Genomic DNA, 8,051 nt, shown 5'->3' on the forward strand with positions numbered 1-8,051 from the left:
TTTTTGTTTTTATAAAACTATATAAAATGGAACATCTTTAACTAATTGGAATAATATTGACATTAAAGGGTTAAAAAAAATTATACATATTTTAATAGTAACCAAAGACCAGTCTGATTTTTTTTACTAATGTATTGGTTACATTAAAAAATGCAGTACAAATATTTCTATTGGCTCAATAAAGCTTTAATAAAGGTGCCATTTTAGTTGCAATGATATTTCAAATTTAATGTGAAAAAATATAATGATCTAGAATGATTTCCTCTATATTTCATCATGTTTCTTGAATTTCAGAAGGTTCTCCTGATGTAATAACTGTGGTCTAAGGCAGAACAAAATGGCTACTTCAAGTAGCTTGGAGAATAGAAGTGTCACTTTGTTTCGTTTGCAACCTACTAAATTTGCTTTGAAATGTAAAGGTTAAATAAAATACCTTTGGGTAAAATTCAGTTCCTCATAATTTACATGGACCTACTGAGGCAGGTTTCATTATCTAATATGATAACTGTTTGCCATTACTCCTTTCTGAACATTTCCCCCAGTTTTTAGTCTAGCTATCTATGCTCATTGACTCCTAGATGTTCTCCCAGATGAGTACTTAGCTAGGGTCCATCTTTCATACTGAAAATTAATTCTTATAAATAAATGCAGCAAATTATGCAAAGAATGAGCACAAACATGCACAAAACCAACAATATATTCTAAAAAACAATATTTTTTTTAAAAAAAATTGGAGACAGCAAGCTTCAGATCTGCATATAACTGATACAATAATGTGAACTCTACTTTTTTCTCATTTCTAAGGATTTTGCAGATATCTATGGAAAGAATAATCTAGTATGAATGATCATCTGCAGAAAGTCCCCATTTAGTATTTCTTTTTAATAAGTAAGCCCTTTTCTTCTTGGACCTGAATAGGAACATATTCTGAAGAAACTAATTTAAATCTTGTTATTTGATGGAAAAAGTTATTTTAAATGATAAAATATCACCTTATTCATTACAGAATATATTAAATTTTTCTGTATGTTGAAATCATTATAGAGCATTCATTTCAAAATCCTTATGGTAAAGAAGATGAAGTAAAGTTTGGCATTTACTGTCTTTTATACTATTGCTTTCCATTTGGAATATATTTTTCAAATATCTGTAGCATCCATCCATCCACACCCACATTATATTTGCTGAATCAGTTACCAGGACCAGAGGTTTTGTCTTCTGAGCTTTTGGACTTGAATCCTCAGGCAACTTTTCTTTAGCAGAGAGTGTGCTTTGGACTGTTCTGTGTGTGGCTTTTTAGTTGTTGGTTGGGGTGTAGATGGCTGACTATTAAGTGAACAATGATTTAATAACCAGTTATCAACACCCATATCAACAACTAAAAAGCCACATGCAACCAGGTATCATAGAAATATTACACACAGAATAGTCCAAAGCACATTTTTTGCTAAAGAGAATTCCCTGAGGATGGGCTCCAGCATGAGTCTGAAAGTTCAGAAGACTAAATCTCTGCCCCTGGTGACCTGCCCAGATTGGATCCTTCCATATTATCCTGGGACATGTAAATTCACCTACATTTATTGTAATCATCATTTTTATTTTTACATAAAAACATAAACTAAAAATCATCTTGCTATTTTAAAATAATATCAATTTTTATTTTAATGAATAAATTTCTTCCAATCTAGCTCATAGATTTATGATTCTGTGAAAGCTACCTGACAACTTTAGAGCAGTCAATTGATCTTGGCCTAGAATGACATGCTAAAAATCCTTAGCGAATCACACTGGACCAGCATGATAGATTCTGGTAAAAATTAGCCTATAACCATAAGCAACTCCACCTGCTATTAGATTCAATGATCTACTAGATTGCCAAGACTATTCAGAAAATTAACTGTACATCATGCAGTAATGTCAATCTCTTTTGAGTGTGAAGAAGACAATGATATATTTTCTCCTCAAGAGGGCATCCTTGGACTTTAAGCGCTTGGACAGCTGGATCCATATTAAAAATATGATCTGAGAGCATTTGCAGAGGACCTGGAGGAAGCCCATTATGGTCAGGTGTCAGGCCATGGTCCAGGACAAAATGGCATTGTCCTTACTTGCTAATGACCAACAGAGCTAGCATGGACCTGTCAGAAGATTTCAATATCATTGATCACGTTTATTTTGGACTAATTGTGGATAGGCATTGTAATAAGTAGTTTTCCTCCTTTCTCAGTAGCTAGTAGCAGGAGAGAGAGGTTGTGTCCTTGTTTCTTCATTTGTGGAACATTGATGCTTCCTTCCCGCCTATTGATATCTACATAAAACCACTGGGACAAGTCATTTATCAATTTGTGTTTGTGTATCACCTGAGAATCATCTGACCAGGACAAGCATCTTCTGTTGTACACCTATTCTGTGGAATGATTTCTGCCAGATTTCTATGTGTCTTCCATCCCAATGACATCTCAGATATTTTTAAAAAACTGTTTTTCTAGGTCTCAAGGTTGACTAGCTGTGGAGCTCCACTAGTGTTATTTTTATATGAGTTATTTTATGCACTGTTCACATTCTTCCTTTCTGGTATCTGTTTTTTATTGTAAGTTAAATTAGATTTGGCTTTCATATCTAATAAATAAAAAAAAACTTTCAGTGATAAGACCTTTACCTTCAATAGATCGATTCAGATTGATAAAATAGATAGGTAGATAGCTAGCCCTTCTATTGGTTGATAGTTAGATCAGTAGGTGGTTCCAAGCTAACTGGCTCTGAGAGATGGGAAATTGCCACTAAGTTTTGTAAATGCTTTTCTTAACTCAAGATAGAATATGTTTAATATTTAGCAACATACAGTAGATACATACATACATACATGATAGGTATCCATATAGCTTAGCTTTCTATCATAACTTGTTAGGTGATTCCTGTTTAAAATAGCTTGGGAGAAACATTAGAGTACAGGGGAAAAAAAAGAATGGTTTTCTTCTACATTTCCCAACAAAATATGTTTGAATGGAAGACTCACCCACAAAAGAATATAAACAGTTGTTTGAGTGAGTGAAGCTGTTAGACTGTTCTGATAAAGCTTGGCTGAGCTTTCTTCCTACTGATGTAAATAAAATGAAATATTTTATTAAAAAAAGAAGAAAACTGTGTGGCCTTGTTTCTTTCAATCAGATATCACAAACTGGTGAATGTACCCTAGCATATTTTCGCTTGAATGAAAAGTAGTCTAATTAGCATTTTATCCTTGTAAGCATCAGAACTTGGAAATTCAATCCTTATTGTGTATGATATGAAATTACTTTTGAACTGGGTCCTTACAGAGTCCATTTTATGGATTTTCGCTTTATATCTAAATATTTTGCTATGCTTCTTTTTTATTGTACTTTGTTCTTAAAGCTTTTTATATGTATTTATTCTGTGCTAACTGTGCACCATGCAGACAAGACTTGCTTACTTTTTTTCAAACTAGCAAAGCACCTACATCTACATCTACATCTATATATCTATTTCTCTCTCTCTCTTATCTATTTATCCTCTGTCTGTCTGTCTGTCTATCTATCTATCTATCTATCTATCTATCTATCTATCTATCTATCTATCTATCTATCTATCTATCATCTCTCTCTCCCTCTCTCCCTCTCTCTCTCTCTCTCTCTCTCCCTCCCCCTTTACTCTTTAATTGTAGAATATAGATGAAATGGATGAAAATAAGGAAAAAAAGTAGTATTTTGTGTGCTGTACATCTTCATGCGTAAGTAATGCCCAATAGAGTTTTCTGAAAATTCTAAGAAGCATAGCCCTTTTTCATTTATTAAAACAAAAAGAAAAGAAAACGGTATCTTTAAAACGGCTTAAAAGCTTTATTTTCTAAAAGATAGAGCTTTGTGACTTATTAATATAAATTATTATTCTTTCAGGAACTATCAATAGAATTTAAATATTAAATGTATACATAAAAAATCAACTGATGTTTGAAAGTTTTCCTGCAGATATCTCTTTACATTAATTTTATTTAGAAATAATTCAAAGATAATAATTCTCAATTCTCTATTAATGCCTTCTTCATAGCAAAATAATGGAAATAAAACGGAAATAAAAAAGCAGTGATTATTTAAATAAAGGTTTGATAAAGACATATGCAGTATATGCAGTCTTAGATGTTTCTTTAATTTACTCAAATATTTTTGGTATAAAATGGATTGTACCAAATAAGATGAAAATAGATACATTTTCATTTTTTGGATTGTGTAAAAGGAACAGCCTGATTTCTTTTATTATCATTGTTCTTCCATAAGAAAATATTAATAAAGTAAGAGATTAAGCAAATAGCAATTTAGAAAATAAAAAATAAAACTAATGAAAAGGAAAAAAAATATCTAGGCCTAAAAATGCAACAGTTGTTTGTTGAGACTGAGATTGCCTGAAACTTTCTCTTTCAATGGTTCTGCTTTTAAAGTTCCACTTTTCTTATAATAAGCATTTTGAGTTTTGCTATGGAGTCTATCTCTACCATGTGGCTCTTTGGGAAGGATAGGCAGTATTTCCTTCCAAGATCTGATCAAAACTGGATTTCGTTCCTTCAGTCACTGTAATATGTATATTGTCCCCAAATTCCAGATTTCCTGAGATCCCTTAACAAACTTTAAAGTCTTTATTTTATCTCATCATTCCAGCAATGGGAGACAAGAAAACAAAAGGAAAGTGAAAAATGGCCCATCTTTGTGATACTCATAGAACCATGAACTATCAGTTTCTTAACAATTACATGGAACTGATTACCAGTAATAGTGTGTAGATAGGCATTGGTACTCGCACATTTCTGTGTCTGTGCTTGTGCATGTTTCTATTCATATCTGTAGGCATCTCTTTGCAAGCTTACCCATGATCTGATTCACTGGCTAGGAAAGCCCATATGTAGCTTTTCAGATTCAGTATCATTTGTACTACAGATTGTGTTCTCAGTAAAATCCAAAGAAAGCAGCTGTGCCTGCCTGGAATAGCAACTGACTACCTGCTGTGTGCAAATACACAGTCCTGTGCCCATTCATGTTAATCCACATGTTAACATAGGACATTGGCAGAAGGTAACAGCAAAATTATACCCTAGCCAAAATCTTTTTATTTATTTTTTTTTTAGAAAAGAACACAATTTTAAGCAAAGGAAAAAATAGGAATGGGAATAGGGAATCAAAAGGAATTAAGGGAGTTCATGTCACCTGCATGTTGCAGTCTGCTTTGAAGGTATCCTACAGCTCTTCTGGGATGCCCAGTCCCTGCTGTAGCAAAATCCATAGATATCTAATCATCTCTTGTCCCTACATTTCTGAAATGTGGAGAAAGCAGCAGTAAGAATTAAGAAGAGGAGAAACTGTGCTTCTCTTACCTTTTTAATAGGGGCTATCAAAGAGAAGTGCCATGCTCTGCATTGATCCAAGAGCAATAGAATTGGTTGCTCATTACCATAAGCACAGGATTCACAACTGAAACAATAATTAAGTGTAGGTTGTAGATTGATGTATTATCATATATAGCTGTTCATCTGTAGGCTCTTGCCAATGTATGTACTTTTACTAAAAATTCCACCAGGTTTGCCACACAGATGAGTTCCCAGTATACTTCCATCCTTTCCATATTGCAGTATAGGAAAGAGAAATTTTGACACGGCAGTGACAAACATTGTGAGAGAATGGATCTAGCATCACAGCATTGCTTCTGTGTGCTGTCCTGCATGCCAGTAGGACAGTAATTTTGAAATAGTATTAATTCATTATTACTATTCAATACCGTAATTGAATTATTATTAAATCTCCACCTATGGTTCAGCTTCTTCTGCCCTGAGTTGGAGTTCTTGGTGCTCTCTGAGCTTCATAATTTGTTTGTAGGCATTTCATTATCTGACAAGGTAATAATATAAGTGCTAATGAGTGTGTGGTTTTTTCCTTGGTACTTCCTAACTGATTTGGAGAAACCTGTATATTTTGTGGCAGGGTATCACATCTTGCTAAGTCGAGTCTTGCATAGTAGATTTGCAAGATCTGGCAATAGGAAATACATGAGTCACTGTGAATGCCACATGGTTGCCAGGTTTTGTACTATTCTCATAAAACCATACCCATACACATTATCCTGGCAACCTCCAAGTGGGGGGACATTGATGCTGGTGATCCAAAGGCTGCTAAAAAGAAATAACAGGTCAGATATAAAGTCTAGCTTTCCCTCAATCCCCATGCCACAACCTGAGTACCCACAATTGCAAGGATACCTGCTTTCCCTAGTATTGCCATAGAGTGAAAGGAATATGGGTTGCGTTGGTGAGTCTGACTTGCATGGATAATATTCAAGCCTCATAGCACACTGTAAGTAGGAGAAGGTGGGAGAAAAGAAAGGAGATTGTTGAGTGTTTTTCATGTTAATTTTGATACATTGGTATACAGGTGTTTCCTGTTTAACCAGAAAGCTTTGCATACCTCTGCTGGAATAGTCTGTACAAAGGGCCTGAACACCCCCTGTGGCCACATATTTTGGTAGCAGTCTGCTGCTGATTGACCAGTTGCCTCACATTGTATGTACACCTTTTCCTCTTTGTACTTTATCCACACCTTGTTGGTCATGGGTGGCTGTTAACACTTCCATTCCAGCTCTTATGTTTTCTTCCAGTAAACTGCAGAGCAGAGCAGTCAATAATTGCAATTCATTTCCCCTTCATCCCCATGCAGAACCAGGGCCAGGATAATTTCTTCAGTAGCAACATTAGAGAAAAGGGCAATGAAGTAAAGGAACTGATAGGCAACACTGACTAATCACATTATTGTTGCAGCAACTCCTATCTAACAAACAATGAATCTGGATGCTGAGGCTGAGACAAGGCAGTCAGACACACCACAAATCGAAAAGAATAAGAGGATCATTCAGTCTCCACCATGCAGCAGCCATTATGAATAAACCACATGCAGCTCTCGGTGTTCTGTTCTGTGAGTGACATACTGACACATGGGTTGCACATGCTGACCTCTCCCCAAGGAGTAGATTACACAATGGGCCACCTTTCAACAGGAAAAAAAATGGATATGTGGATGGTAAATCTACAGTATCCCAATGAAGGCACAATGAAATCCAATATAGCAGCCATTCATGACCCACTTAAATGCCCATGACTATATTGCTATATAGTTATGGTCAAGCTTTTAATGAACATGGGTGATTTGCTTGCAATAGAGGACAGAATTACATCTTCATGGGTGGATGATAGTTTGATGAAAATGTTGGAAAAAATGAGTTGAAGCATGTGGCAATTTCTGAAAGCATTATATGAAACAGTTTATAACATTACATGCAGTGGTGAAATCCACATTTTTTTACAGGTTCTGTGGGCATGGCTTGGTGGACATGGCAGGGAAAGGATACTGCAAAATCTCCATTCTCCTCCCAGGGAAAGGATACTGCAAAATCCCCATTCCCACCCCACTCCAGGGAAGGATACTGCAAAATCTCCATTTCCACCCCACTCCAGGGGAAGGATACTGCAAAATCCGCATTCCCTCCCCATTCTTGGGGAAAGGATATTACAAAATATCCATTCTCACCCCACTCTGGGGCCAGCCAGAGCTGGTATTTGCCGGTTCTCCAAACTACTCAAAATTTACGCTACTGGTTCTTGGAACTGCTCAAAATTTCCACTACCGGTTCTCCAGAACCTGTCAGAACCTGCTGGATTTCACCCTTGATTATATGGTAACCATCAATTGGTAGTCTGACTGCCATATGCTGCCTCTGGATGGATAGCAATAATATACTAATACAATGATTCTGGGCATTCTATAGCCTTAGCAGAGCATAGAAGCAGAGAGATGAGTTAGTGTGAATTTGCCTTTTGTCAACAATGTAACAAAGCACGCACAATATTATAATAATAATAATGTTGCATAAATAAAACAAAAATTCAGCACTATTTCCTTCCCTTGAAATATAAACTATTTGATTCCCATATTGTGGGAAGCCAGAAAACCAGAAACGGAAACTATAAGCATTTTTCCAAAAGTGCATTTGGGCAATAA

General features: G+C 35.5%; 1 long non-coding RNA gene across 1 annotated transcript in view; it reads right to left on the minus strand.

Moving 5' to 3' along the window:
- Positions 1 to 7,379, minus strand: part of LOC132710339 (uncharacterized) — a 56,487-nt gene extending 49,108 nt beyond the window's left edge. Inside the window, exon 1 of the long non-coding RNA XR_009621052.2 lies at positions 5,214 to 7,379. This is a non-coding gene — a long non-coding RNA (uncharacterized LOC132710339). The remainder of the gene's footprint in view (positions 1 to 5,213) is intronic.
- Between the last annotated feature and the right edge of the window lie 672 nt (positions 7,380 to 8,051).

Source organism: Pantherophis guttatus, chromosome 5 (genome assembly GCF_059756535.1).
Source record: "Pantherophis guttatus breed Tessera chromosome 5, ASM5975653v1, whole genome shotgun sequence".
NCBI lineage: Eukaryota > Metazoa > Chordata > Lepidosauria > Squamata > Colubridae > Pantherophis > Pantherophis guttatus.